Below are 15,232 nucleotides of genomic sequence, written 5' to 3' on the forward strand. Positions count from 1 at the left end.
AAAAAATCTTTGCTTGTGGGGCTGGGACTGTGGCTCAGCAGTAGAGCGCTCACCTAACTCGGGCGAGGCACTGGGTTCGATCCTCAGCACCACATAAAAATAAATAAATAAAGATAAAAATACAAAGAAGAAAAATTTTTTTAAAAATCTTTGCTTGTGCTTCACTTTCTCATATATCCTGAAATTCTTCTCCAGAAGCCATCAAGAACCGGCCCAGGCCCAATTGAGATCCCCTTTCCTTTGGAGGGACTTCCTTGGACCCCTGTCAGGTGACAGTTTTACCGTAGTTACTTATGGATTGATATTTATGAATGTTACAAATGCAAGTGTTGAAATACAGGATAGTCACATTCTATAAACTGAACACACAGTAAAATGTACTGGAGCCATGCGCACACCTTTAATTCCAGCAGCCCCAGTGGCTGAGGCAGGAGCATCATGAGTTCAAAGCCAGCCTCAGCAAAAGCAAGTTGCTAAGCAATTCAGTGAGACCCTGACTCTAAATAAAATACAAAATGGGGTGGGGATGTGGCTCAGTGGTCAAGTGCCCTGAGTTCAATTCCTGGTTACCCCTCCAAAAAAGTAAAGTGTACTGGAGAAATCACAAAACAACTTGTGTTTGGTGATGCTAGCTTCATAGAATTAGTTGTATTGGAATGAGAGAATTCAATTTTTAAAATTATGATAGAGCTTGTCATGAGGTTGTACAGCTGGCAGTAAAGGATGTTGCAAATGTTAGTCCCATGGCTTCTCTGTTTCTCTGAATAAGAATGGAACACTAATGAAGTCAGAGGACAGAAGCAACCCCCAAAGACTTGCCTCTTTGTCATGTTCACAGATGTGCCTATTTATTTATTTATTTGGGGGCTGGTCATGGAACCCAGGACCTTGTGCATGTGAAGTACATTCTCTACCACTGAGTTACAGTCTCAGCTCCAGATAGTCCAGTGGTGTTGCTTATCAGTTTACAGACTTGGGACACCCCCCACCCCATGGCTCTAGGATGAGTTTGAGCTATGCCTGTAATCTCAGCTACTCAAAAGGCTGAGGCAGGAGGATCATAAGCTGGAGGCCAGCATGGGCAATTTAGCAAGACTGCCACAAAATAAAAATTTAAAAGGGATGGTGGTATAGCTTAGTGGTAAAACCCCTGGGTTCAATCCCCAGAACCAAAAAAAAAAAGAGAGATGCTCAGGCTTAGGCTATCTCCCTCTGAAGTTGGCCCTGCATTCTTTCTTTAACATGTTTTTCCTTTCTTTATCCCCATACTTTTCACCCTCAAGATGGCCAGCATTATCCCTTGAATGTGCATTTCTTTCTTCATCCAAAAGATTCCCTCCCCCACATTTATATCTACTCATTCTCCCTTGAATATGTATCTGCTTTCCAAATAAATCTGTCTCTGAAAAATTAAATATGCTCAATAACATTCATTTTTAAGAAGGTAAAAATTAGGGCTGGGGTAGAGTGCTTGCCTTGCACGTGTGAGGCATTCGGTTCGATCCTCAGCATCACATGAAAATAAACAAAACCAAGGTAAAAAAAAAAATTTTAAAAAGAAGATGAAAATTAAAATTGCAACAAAATACCTTTTCTGCTCAGATCAAAAAGTCTGATAATAGGGCTGGGGATGTAGCTCAGTGGTAGAGCACTTTCCTCCTATACACAAAGACATGACTTTGGTCCCCTGTACCCCACACACACACATACACACACACACAAAAGCCTGATTGTAACTGTGTTGACCTGTGATAGGGTAACAGACACTGGTAAGTGTTGGAGCAGGAAATAAATTGGTACTCTTTTTGAGGAGTTATTTTAAAGACCCAGCATTTCTATTTTGAGGAATGTATTATAAGACATACATATGTGCAGAGTGACATAAGGGTATTCATTGCAGTGAAGCTCCTTGTGGTAAAAGGACCAAAATAGTCTATATTCTATATATAGGAGATTGGTTCATAAAAGCCTGGTACAGCCATGCAAAATATTATGCAGCTATAAAATGAATGGGGGAGGGCTGGGGTTGTGGCCCAGTGGCAGAACACTTGCCTAGCACGTTTGAGGCACTGGATTTGATCCTCAGCACCACATACAAAAAAATAAGCAAGTAAAATAAAGGCATGCTGACCATCTACAACTACAAAAATAAAATTTAAAAACATGAATGAGGGAGGAATGGAGATGTAGCTGGGTAATAGAGGGTTGCTGAGTGTGTGTGAGGTCATGGATTCAATCCCCAGCACCACAGAAAAGAAAAATAACGAAAAACTACTTAATGTAGCCATGTGTAGTGGAGGTTAATATCAGAGGATCATCATTCAATCCAGGGGTTGAAGATCATCCTAGGCAGCACAGCAACACCTTGTCTCAAAAAACAGCTTTTTATGTACTGACATATAACAAAATTCAAGATATAGTGTTAGAAAAGTGAAGCTCAAAACAGGGTGTAATGGTGTTGCTACCATTTGTGTTTAAAAGAAAGGTGGAATAGGAGGATGCATATCTTTATCTGTCCTTGCATGTGCATAGAGTGTGTGAGAAGATACACAGAGATATAAGGATGTCAGTGAGGAGAGCTAGTTTTGAACTAGTTACATTTAGTTATACCTTTTTTTTTTTTCTTTAAGGGAAACATTTGGGGGCTGGGGATGTGGCTCAAGCGGTAGCGCGCTCGCCTTGCATGCCTGCGACCCGGGTTCGATCCTCAGCACCACATACCAACAAAGATGTTGTGTCCGCCGAGAACTAAAAAATAAATATTAAAAAAAAATTCTCTCTCTCTCTCTCTCTCTCTCTCTTTCTCTCTCCTCTCTCACTCTTTAAAAAAAAAAAAAAAAAAAAAAAAAAAAAAAAGGGAAACATTTGAAGGGTTGAGGATATAGCTCGGTAGAGAGCATGTACTTAGCACACCCAAGGCCCTGGGTTCAATCCCCAGCAACAAAAACACCTGTTTGAGCTGGGCTCAGTGGCATACACCTGTAAATCCCAGTGACTTGAGAGACTGAGGCAGGAGGAACATAAGTTCAAGGCCAGCCTCAGTAACTTAGTAAGATGTGTCTCAAAAAGTAAAAGGGCTGGAGATGTGGTTCAGTGGTTAAGATCCCCTGGTTTCAATCCACAGTACTAAAATAAAATAAAACACCTATTTGAAACCCTCCAATATTCCTGAATTTGGTATTTATCTTCCTCTTGAAAGTTTTTAAACATAGTACACTATTAATACATATGTGTGTATCCAAAAACAATATATCACATTGTCTTATATGTTGTACTTTTGATTCAGCATTGGCTGTCTTCACTTAAAATTGTTTTAAAATATTTACCCATATTGATACATGTAGCTCTTATCCACTCAAACCACTGTATTCTATTGTTTGAACATAACCTAGTTTATCCATTCTTTTTATGAACATTTTGGTTATTTCCCAGCTTTCCAAATAGTAGTTAAGTTCACATTCTTATATATGTCTCTGCCCATCTATGGAAAGTTTCTCTAGATGAATGAGCATCAAACCTATTTTTGCCATATACTCTCAGCTGTAAAAGTATTTTCTGCATATGCCCCTAATATGTAATTACTTAGAAATTATTTATGTGAACTGCTGTACCAAATTAATATGTCCATCATAAAATATACCCCCCGAAACAAAAAGAACTGTAAGAGAGTGACTCTCTGGGTATGGTGGTGCACAGCTGTAAGCTAGCTACTTGAGTAGGGTTGAGGCAGGAGGATTACAAAATCAAGGCCAATGTGGACAATTTTGGGAGGCCCTCTCTCAAAATAATTTTTTTAAATGGGTGTTAGCCAGGTGTGGTGGCATATACCTGTAATCCCAGAAGCTCCAGAGGCTGAGGCAGGAGGATCACAAGTTCAAAGCCAGTCTCAGCAACTTAGCTAGGCCCTGTCTCTAAATAAAAAATTAAAAGGTCAGGGGATGTAGCACAACATGTAAATCCATTTACCCATACATAATGTAAACTCTGTAGAACACTGAGAAGCAGACATACCACAGGACACTGAAAAAAAACACCCACAATAGCTGGGCATGGTGGTGCATGCTTGTAATCCCAGCAGCTTGGGAGACTGAGGCAGGAGGATCACAAGTTGGAGGCCAGCCTCGGCAATTTAGCAAGATCCTAAGCAACTTGGAATGACCCTCTCTCAAAATAAAAAGTAGGGATGTGACTAAGTGGTTAAGCACTCCTGGGTTTTATCTCTGATACCAAAAAAAAAAAAAAAGCACAGTCCCTCCAGGTAGCAAACTCTCCCTTACTCCTTACCCAGACACCTCACCTGCCCTACATAACCCAGAATGTCTGAACCAGAAGACCAGAGAGGACACCAATGTCATTTTCTTTATTAGTAAAATTTACTTGTTTCTCTCTCTTATTTTAAGGGGGTGAGTGGGTACTGGGGATTTAATCCAGAGGCACTTAACCACCGAGCCACATCCTCAGCCCTTTTTAATTTGAGACAGATTCTCACTAAATTGCTTAGGGCCTCCCTCAATTGCTGAAGCTACTTTGAATTTGTGATCCTCTTGCCTCAACCCGCAAAGCTACTGGGATTACAGGTGTGAACCGCCCCACCTAATTTATACAAGCTTTTTTAGAGACTAAGAATCAGCTCTCGTTCTGTGATTTTTTTTTTTTTTTTTTTTGGCAGTTCTAGGGATTGACCCTAGAACTGGTAGGGCTAGATCTGTTTTTTTTTTTTTTTTTTCTGTTTGTTTATTTGTTTTTAAATTTAAGTCCTTTCTAAGAAATTGAGAAAATGGTGAGAAAAAATTTTGGATTATTTTGCCAGGTGTGGTGGTACACACCTCAGTTTAGGAGGCTGAGGCAGGAGGATCAAAGTTTGAAGCTAGCCCTGGCAATTTAATGAGATCCTGTCTCAAAAATCAAAGGGCTGTGGATTTAGCTCAGTAGGGAAAGCATCCTTAGGTTCAATCCCCACTACCAAAAAATAAATAAATAATTAAAAATAAAAAGGAGAGAGGACACAGCTCAGTAGTTGTTATGATGGGCAAAGGTACAACATATGTAGTCGAGGGGAAAAATAAAGAATGTCCATGTGCTTAAGCCCTTTTCAGTGTTTTATTCACTCAAATCATTCAATACAATTCATTCAATAAGTTCTTAATCAAGAAATGACAATCCTTAATCCTGGGCACTGCAATAGACATAACCACTTCAAAGCAAACAATTCTAAGTTAATTCTAAGCACTGCAAACACACTTAATCATGACAGACGTATTACAGACATTCCCTCTGCATGCTAAGCTCAAATGCCAGATCTAGAGTCTCAAGTCTTAGTCTTTAAGTCCAGCAGATGCACACTCAGACCACAGTGATCAGATCATCAACCTGTGGAGGCTTCCTCCTGGAGTGGAGTTAATGGCTGGTTGGGGACAGAAGTTGTAAGGAGAAGTTGCTGTATTCACTAGGGTCAGGAGGCTGCTGTGGGGTTTGAGAATGGTGAAGACGATGCAGAGTATCAGGCAGATGATGAGAAGAGTTGGGATGTCAGTCCAGGTCCTCATCAGGCTCTCCGCAAGTGTGCATCAGTATTGGCTGGCTGAATGTCTGTCCTTTTGCTTTATTATTTATACTAAATTTTGGAGCTTCTGCTCCCCCAGGTCCCTATCAGCTGTTCTTAGTAACATTTTACATTTCAGAGCCAAGCCATATACTTTGGTGGCTTCCACCCTGGTTTTACACTTGACCCCCTAATGGGTTAATGCAAGTGACATGTTTGTGGAAAATGACTTCTCTTTTTTATTTTTTTATTTTTTTATTTTTGAGGGGAGAGAGAGAGAGAGTGAGAATTTTGAATGTTTAATTTTTAGTTCTTGGCGGACACAACATCTTTGTTGGTATGTGGTGCTGAGGATCGAACCCGGGTCGCACGCATGCCAGGCGAGCGCGCTACCGCTTGAGCCACATCCCCAGCCCGGAAAATGACTTCTTTACCAGGCTGTGCCTGATGACATTGGAGGGCTCTGTGGGCTTGTGCCTGGGGAAGCTGCAGATTTTTAAAATAGAGTTGTGTAAGCTAAGACCTAACAGTAGGTAGAGTGTCCCTGTGCTCAATCACCAGTACCACAAAAAAAAAAAAAAAAAAAAAGCAACTGACTTATCTCAAAATTTTTTACCAAGTAAAAAGCACCATGTTTGGTCACTCACTATGTATTAAACAGATCTTTACTCTTTAAAATCTTGTTGCCTGGGGCTGGGGATGTGGCTCAAGCGGTAGCTCACCTGGCATGCATGCGACCCGGGTTCGATCCTCAGCACCACATACCAACAAAGATGTGTCCACCGAGAACTATAAAATAAATATTAAAAATTCTCTCTCTCTCTCTCTCCTCTCTCACTCTCTCTTTAAAAAAAAAATCTCACTGCCTGGTAGATGATAATATTCTCATTTTACAAAAAAAAAAAAAAAAAAAACTAAAAATCAAATTCATTCATCCAACAAATGAATTCATTAGGCACCTACTCTCTTCCAAGCAGGATTTTTACTTTTGGGATATTACAGTGACTAAAACAGACTGGATCCTTTTTATGGGCTTACATTCTAGGGTATGTAGATATAGATAGTTAAGTTGGTAAAATAAGATACTTCCTGATTTTGGGGTTTCTGTTCTCGCGACTAAAAGGCTCAGGGGTCACTCTAGTTAAACTGGGCTATGGGGCTGGGAATGTGGCTCAGGTGGTAGCGTGCTCGCCTGGCATGCGTGCGGTCCGGGGTTCGATCCTCAGCACCACATACCAACAAAGATGTTGTGTCCACCGAGAACTAAAAAATAAATATTAAAAATTCTCTCTCTTTCTCCTCTCTCTCTCTTTAAAATAAATAAATAAATAAATTTTAAAAAATAAATAAATAAACTGGGCTAACTGGGCTGTGCAAAATAACCACACAAGAGACACAAATACCTTTTTCTTTTGGGTCACTGTGACGGCTCCTCTGACCTTAAGGGTCAGCAGAAAGAGAGTGAGAGCACATGCTGACCCCTTTTATTGAGGAGAAGCTATTCAAAAGAGGCAAGGGGTCAGGTTTCAGGGGGCTGAGTCTATCTTCATGATGTCCACTGTCAGCAGGTTGACTGACACCTGGGTAGGCCACACCCAAGGGCACAGTAAGAGAAGGGGACACACACAAGGCACTTCCATGGAAGATTCTATCCTAAATAGGGCAAGGGATTATATTACAAAGGAACAGGTGAGCGTAGCTTCACCCATGGGGCTGCAGCAAGACAGCGACCCTCAACCCAAGAAAGGTGGGGAAAGCTTTGCCACATTTCTGCGACTGAGTGCCTCAGCACCCAGCCAGGGAGTGTGACTCAGTCACGTGTAAGGTTGGTCTCCCACATCTGATAATGGTTAAAAACTATAAAGAAAACAAAGGTAGTGTGCCTGGCATGGAATGGGTGGGCTACTATTGGGCTGGGTGGTCTGGAAAGGTCCATCTGAAAGAGTGAAATTTGATCTGATACTTGGTTTGTCCAAGGCAGAAAAGAGAGGTGTGACTGGAGGGCAAGCACAGGAAGCCATTAGGAGTCTTTTTTTTTTCCTTTCTCTCTTTTTTGGATGGGGGAAGTACAGGGATTGAACTCAGGGGCACTCAACCACTGAGCCACATCCCAGCCCTATTTTGTATTTTATTTAGAGACAGGGTCTCAGTGAGTTGCTTAGCGCCTTACTGTTGCTGAGACTGGCTTTGAACTTGCAATCCTCCTGTCTCAGCCTCCCAAACTATTAGGATTACGGGTGAGCTGCTGGGATTACAGGCTTGCATTGGGAGTCTTTGAACAGGAGGGTGATTTCATTTGATTTGATTTGTATCAGAACATGCTAGATTAGCCAATCTTAAAGAATTTTTGTTTCAGGCCCTTTTACATGTTAATTAATTGAGGATTCTAAGCAGCTTTTTGTTTAGTTTTCTATTGTTATTGTAAGGGACCGGCAAAGTGTGGGAGGAAGAGACCACCAAGAGACCACTCATGCAATTGGCTGAAGGGGATTTATTGTTCCAGCATGCTGGGGCTCCGTGCCCACTCAAGAAGGGAAAGAAGGGAGAGCAGCCCAGAGCCCAGAGCAGAGGCTAAGCAGTGCTTAAGTACACTTTTTGGGGAGCGCGGGTGGGGGGGGGGCTTTGTATACATCAGAACAAATCAGCATGAGGCCCGGGAAAATTGAACAACAACTCTCATACATGATTAGCACATTCATTGGCGGGAACAGGTCGGGCGGGGGTGATTGGTCACTCCTAAGCGGGGTACACATTCAAACTGATTGGTTCGGGCCTTGTATGCCTACGTGACAAGCTGCACAGGGCCCTAGGCTAAATGGCCAGTAGGGCGTTGTCTTAACTGCCTCAGGAATTTCAGGTTCTGGGTGTGGCAGAGGAACTTAACAATACCTGGTCCTTCACTTTTTAACTCAGGCTTTGCAGCTTAGAAACTTTACCCTTTCATTATAAGAAAGCCACTCCCAAAGTTTAATGGTCGGAGCTGGGGCTGGAGGTATAGCTTAGTTGGTACAGTGCTTGCCTTTCATGCACAAGGCCCTGAATTCAATCCCCAGCATCACTACACATACACACACACACACAGAGAAAAAAAAAAAAAAAGCTGAAGGGCACCAAAGTTTAGTGATTGTTAGCCATTTTATCACCATAACAAAGACCTGAGATAGCCAGGAATAGTTTTATTTTGGCTCACAGTTTTTGGAGATCATAGTCCATAATAATTGACCCCAATGCTTTTAGGCTTGTAGTGAGCCAGTTGTGACAGGAATGGAAGGGGTAGTTGAGCAAAACTGCTCTCTTTAAGGCCTGGGGTTCCATAATCCCCTTCATGGCATGCACTCAATCACCTAAAGACCTCCCGCTAAGCCCCACCTCTTGAAGGTTTCACTACCTCCCAATAGTGCCAAACAGAGGTCCAAACCTTTGAGACCTGGTTCTTTGGAGGGACATCCAAATCCAAACTATAGCAGTGAATTAATATAGGACTCATCATTTCTTTTCTCTGGGCTTCTGTGGGTCTAGGATTTGTAATCAGTTTGGATGGAATTTTCTGGCTTAGGCTCTTTTGTGAGGTTGCAGTTATCTGAAGGATACACCAGGCCTGAAAGATCTGCCTGCAAGATGATTCAATCACGAGTGGCCAGTTGGCGCTTCCTGGCTGTCAGCAGGAAGCCTCAGTTCCTTTTCACAAGCATACTTGTGGAGCTCACCACAAGCATACTTGAGTTCTTGTGTCATGACTGCTGACTTCCCCAGGAGCAGAAGCCAAGAAATAGCAATACCATATGTCAAAATGTCTTTTTTATGACCTACCCTCAGAAGTCACAAATTGTCATTCCCTCCATATTTTATTGTTTATATGGCTCTCTTTAACATGGATGTTAGCCTGCATGTGCCTATAATTCCAGTGACTTGAGACCTGCACATGCCTATAATTCCAGTGACTTGAGAGGTTGAAGCAGGAGGATTGCAAGTTCAAGTCCAGCCTCAGCAACTCAGTGAGGCCCTGTATCAAAATTTTTAAAAATCTGGGGATGTAGCTCAGTGGTAAAGCACCCCTGGGTTCAACCTGCATTAAAAAAAAAAAAAAAGAAAGAAAAAGAAAAATTGCTTTTAGATCTAGGGAACTTGAAAATCACCATCATGAATGGAAATTGTCAAGATTTTAACCAAGAAGTACAAACCCAAGTAAACCACCTTGTGTGATAGAATAATGAGTGGTAAGGTAGATTCTGAAGGGAAGCTTTCACTGGGATGTATTTGCATACAAATGAAGTGAGAATCTTCTAGATATGGTGAGTTCTACTACCTGTGTGCTTTTATACAAGTCTATGTAGAAGGCTTCTGTGAATTCAGCAATTCAACATGTTGGTGAAAAAGAGGGAGGATATTATACTAACAGTGAGTTGAAACCAGCTATTTGTAAACTGTCCCATGTTTCCATAAAATTACTGTCCCCTCTCAATTTCAGCAGGAACAATGAAATGGTGAGGATCCTTACCCATGGTACTGACTGAACAATAACCTTCATCTCTCAGTACACTTGATTCTTTAAAACTATGGATAATTCATCAGTGAATGATCATATACAAAACAGTAGCTCAATTTTGCACAGAAGAAATAAAGGATATAAGCACTAAGATTTATTGAAATCAGGAGTCCCGAAGATGTCACCTTCTGTCAAGGTGGCTGGATAGATGTACAGTATTTAAAAAAATAAACATAATATGCAGCACTGAGAACAAGATCCATCTTTTGTTGTTATTGTTGTTGTTGTACCAAGTTTATTAAAAATATTAGAGTGTAACAGAAAGATTCAAATAGCTCCTCCACATGGTGTTTTGAAATTTATCATTACAGTAGGCTGAGTGAGCTGCAAGTTGGAGGGACTGCGGAAATCCAAAAGCTTCTTCATTTCAACAAGGTCCATCTTAATCCCAGCAAGCAAAACAGCTCCCCAAGACACATTAGGAACCTCAGTCACTCAGAGTCAGGATTTGTCATCAAGTTAGTTTGAGTGCTAACCCTGGAAAGGGTCTCCTGTAGCTCCCTATACCACTTCTTCCAGGTTGACAGGATGGGCCTGCATTCCAAAATAAAAATAAAAAGAAGGGCATTGCTTTACCTTTTTGCAAATCTCTTTAATACCTGGTTTAACAGACTACAGTTGTATTCTCATTTCAGCTTCTGCACATTCTACCAAACATTCATCAGGAAATGAGGGTGAACATGGAAAATAATTTTTCAGTAGTACTGTAAAAATTAGTTTTAGGATGGGGTTGTGGCTCAGTGGTATAGTACTTGCCTAGCATGTGTGAGGCACTGGGTTCAATCCTTAGCACCACATAAAAATAAATAAAATAAAGGCATTTTGTTCATCTACAACTACACACACACAAAAAAAAAATCCCGCCGGGTGCGGTGGTGCAAGCCTGTAATACCAGCCACTTGGGAGTCTGAGACAGGAGAATTGCAAGTTTAAAGCCAGCCTCAGCAACTTCGAGGTGCTAAGCAACTCAGTGAGACCCTGTCTCTAAATAAAATAAAAATCGGGCTGGGGATATGGCTCAGTGGTTAAGGGCTCCTGAATTCAATCCCCAGTACCAAAAAAAAAAAAAAAAAAAATTGACTTTGGCCTGGCATGGTAGTACACACCTGTAATCTCAGTGACTTGGAAGTCTAAGACAAGTTCAAGACCAACCTGGGTAATTTAGTGAGACATTGTCTCAAAATAAAATATAAAATAGACTGGGGGTGTAGCTTAGTGGTAAAGACCCCTCGTTCAATCCCCAGTACTGGAGAAAAAAGGTTTTGACTATACTGGGGGAAAAAAGTTTTGACCTGGTTGAAACTTCTTGGGGGAGAGGCACCATGAACTACACTTTGAGAACCTTGAATTAGATTATGATATAGTAACAAATGGTCCCAAAATTTCAATAGTTGACAATAAAGGTTTATTTGCCCAGGGTTCTGTTCCATATCATCTTCACTAAGGAACACAAGTTTTGACATTCACAGCCTCTAGCTGGGATGTTTCTAGTTATGTCAATGTGGAAAAGGGAACACAGCCAACCATCCTTGCTCTTAAAGTTTAAAACATTTACTTGTTTTTTGTTTGTTTGGGGTACTGGGGATTGAACTCAGGGGCACTCAACCACTGAGCCACATCCCCAGCCCTATTTTGTATTGTGTTTAGAGACAAGGTCGCACTGAGTTACTTAATGCCTCACTTTTGCTGAGGCTGGCTTTGAACCCATGATCCTCTGTCTCAGCCTCCTGAGCTGCTGGGATAACAGGTATGCGCCACCGCGCCTGGTTAAAGCATTTACTGGGAAATAATGTGTTTTTAATTTTTTTTATACAATACCTTTGTTTTATTTATTTACTTTTATGTGGTGCTGAGAATCAAACCCAGTGCCTCACACATGCTAGGCAAGCACTCTACCACTGAGTCACAATCCCAGCACCTGTGTTTTTTAAAATTTGTTTTTTCGGTCATTTGTTTGTTTTGTTTTTTCTTTTTCCAAGAGTCAATGCAATTCACTTGGCTACAATATAGTTTGTCAGGGCTAGAATGTGTACTTTTCCTAAAGGGAGGGACCCCACTGGAAGGGATACCTACCATGTGTATGTGCTATAAACACATTTATCATGGTGTAGAAGAGGACAGAGGAGGCAGGGCACCGAAGATAGCAGGAAACACTTTTATTTGGTTGCAGCTAGGTTCAGAAGGTATAGCTTTCGCTGTAATCAATTAATGCCCCCAAACCCCAAGTTCAGACTGTTTCAGAACTTTATACCCAGCATGTAAGGGGAGGGGGCCCAGAAGTTCACAGTCTGCGGAAGTTCACACAAAAGCAGCTTTTTCTTTCACTATCTGGGCAAGTTAACCCTTCAAGGAAAACACCTGAGAAGGGGACAGCTTCTTCTCCCCTTTCTTTCCTCCCCCTGCCAGCTGTTACCAGGGAGCCCAATTAGTAATCTCTTCTCTATCTTTGAAATGTAAACTTATCTGTGAAGCTCAGGCCCAAGGCCAGAGGCCTAGTTAAAAGAATCTGTTTTTCTTATCACACTCTGCATTCACAGACACACTTCCCTTGAAAACCTTTACAAATTGTTTTACATATATAAATGTTGATGAACTATCATTTACTATCTATCTATCTATCTATATAATGATAGTTCATCAACATTTATAAATGTTTTTGAAAAAATTAATAAAGAGGTGTTCAGCAGCTGGAGTGCTGATATCTTTCAGACCGGTGGCTAAATAAGATAGAGTAACAGGAAATAAGAAGTTTAACTACATTGAACTCTTTTGTAGAGATTCTTTTGCTGATAGTCCTAAGATCAATTATGGTGAAAATTTCTGGAGAAGCTTAATTAAGATTTCCTGTGGAGGAGGGGTTGCCACTACAATGATGTTTGAAAAATATTATTCTGGTTGTTGAATGGAAAATGGATTATACTGGAGACAGCAGGAAGCTACTCAAGAGTGGAAGCAATGTTAGGAAGTACTTTAGACAGTACTTTAGGCAAGAAATGTACCTTAAACTAGGGTGGCACCATTGGTCTGATTCAAAATATACTTAGGAGTCAGAGTTAGTAGGATCTGTTTCTGGAGTAGGGATGAACTTATGGGAAAGTACTGAAAGATAACTTCTAGGTGTTTGGTTTGAGCAACTTGGTGAATGACAATGACATTTACTGAGATGAAGACTGGGAAAAAATTAGTTGTTTTTTTTTTTTTTTTAAAGAGAATGAAACAAGTGTTTAATTTTGAAGATGTTAAGCATAAGGTGCCTGTTAGACATCCAAATTTTTAAATTATTTCATAGACTCCTGAATATGTACATCTGGATATCTTGGTGTATCAGGGGTCCACTTTGTGCCTTGAGAACAAAGCTTTTTGCTTGACTTCTGGTGGCTTATTTTAAAACTGACATTTTTTGTTCTTCTTTCTTCTTCTTCTTCTTCATCCCTTTCCTGACAGCAGGGGAAACAAGCTTAACATTCTTCCTGTTCCAGGATAAGCTACGGTGTCCTTCACAACACAGAAGATTGTCACTACCCACAAGAATAAAGAATCCAAATCTGGGAAATGTAGCAACATCTCATGGACACCCAGTGGACACTAATTAATCATATATACTGTTAATATTTGGATCCCAGCTCTTGTATTATTCTTTTTTTAGGGGTACCAGTGAACTCAGGGTCACTAGACTACTGAGCCACATCCCCAGCCCTATTTTGTATTTTATGTAGAGACAGGGTCTTACTGAGTTGCTTAGTATCTCACTTTTGCAGAGGCTGACTTTGATCCTCCTGCCTTAGCCTCCCAGCCTGCTGGCATGCATCACCATGACAGGCCCCTGTATTATTCTAAAGTCCTGTGTTCCCCCTGACCAGGAGCTTTTGGAACAGGAGTCCCATGTTTCTTTGCTAGCAAATCAATTAAATATTTTACTTTTTCTCAAAACCTTGTCCCTGTTACTGTTTTGGCAAGGGAGACAAGAATTGAGCCTTCTATATCAAGGAGCTGAGGAGAGATCAGAGTTAGAGGCATAAATTCTGGGGACATTAGCATATACAATTGGAGATCTCCTAGGGAGATAAGGAAGAAGACTAAAGGACAAAGCTTTAGAGCACTCCTCCAACAAGTATAGATGATCAGTGGCTTTGAATCCAACAAAGAGAGCTTGAAAAGGATTGAAGTAAGGTGAAAACCAGTGGAGTGCTGTATCATCAAGCTGTATCATCAAAACAAAGAGAAGAAAGTATTTCAAGCAGGAAATAGTCCATGTTCTAGAAGTTGGACACAATGAAGATAGAAGTGTGACCATAGCATTTGGAAAGATGGAATTCAGTGGACCAGAACATGCATGGTTTAAGTGGAGAGGTGAGGATCAAAATGTAATTTTAAAAATTTAAAAAATCCGGGGGGGGGGGCGGGAAGTGTGCTGGGGTTGTGACTCAGTGGTGAGTGCTCACCTAGCATGCCTGGGGCACTGGGTTTGATCCTCAGCACCTCATAAAAATAAAATAAAGATATTGTGTCCACCTAAAACTAAAAAATAAATTGGAAAAAAATCATGGCTGGTGACGCACACCTATAATCTCAGCAACTCCGGAGCCTGAGGCAGGAGGATCACAAGTTCAAGTTCAGCAACTTGGTGAGATGCTATCCAAAAAAATAAAATTAAAAAGAGGGCTGAAGGGCTGGGGATATAGGTTAGTGGTAGAACATCCCTGGGTTCAACCCCCAGTATCCTTCCCAAAAAGTGCAGCGGGTGGGGGTGGGGGAGGTGGGTACTACATTATTGAACAACAAATGGCAAATGGAGATAACCTGTTAGTTTTTTTGTCAGGTAGAGAATGGAGAAAAGAAGGGGAACAAAGGTGGGAAGACGAAATGCTGTATATGAAACTTTTAGGTAAACTGCAAAAGTCTATAAATCTTAGGATTATTCTGTTATTTATTATTCGAACTCCTAGAAATTTCAAACCAGGCAGTGTGAAGAATCAGTAAAATGCTTCCATTAGATCCCAGCTTGCCGGCCATTAGGGCGCAAAGTCCTCCAGCCAATGAAACCGCGAGCTATGAAAAGCTAGCTTCAGAGCCTGGAGCAGAAGGCGAAGTGGTTGTAGAAGTGGGAAAGGAAGGATAGGCCCGATTAATATTGTCCTCCCAGG

General features: G+C 41.1%; 1 pseudogene; it reads right to left on the reverse strand.

The window, feature by feature from the left end:
- Positions 1-9,658: 9,658 nt before the first annotated feature.
- On the reverse strand, positions 9,659-10,469 carry LOC113196375 (lathosterol oxidase pseudogene; annotated as a pseudogene).
- Between the last annotated feature and the right edge of the window lie 4,763 nt (positions 10,470-15,232).

Source organism: Urocitellus parryii, chromosome 7 (assembly GCF_045843805.1).
Source record: "Urocitellus parryii isolate mUroPar1 chromosome 7, mUroPar1.hap1, whole genome shotgun sequence".
In the NCBI taxonomy this organism is placed as follows: domain Eukaryota; kingdom Metazoa; phylum Chordata; class Mammalia; order Rodentia; family Sciuridae; genus Urocitellus; species Urocitellus parryii.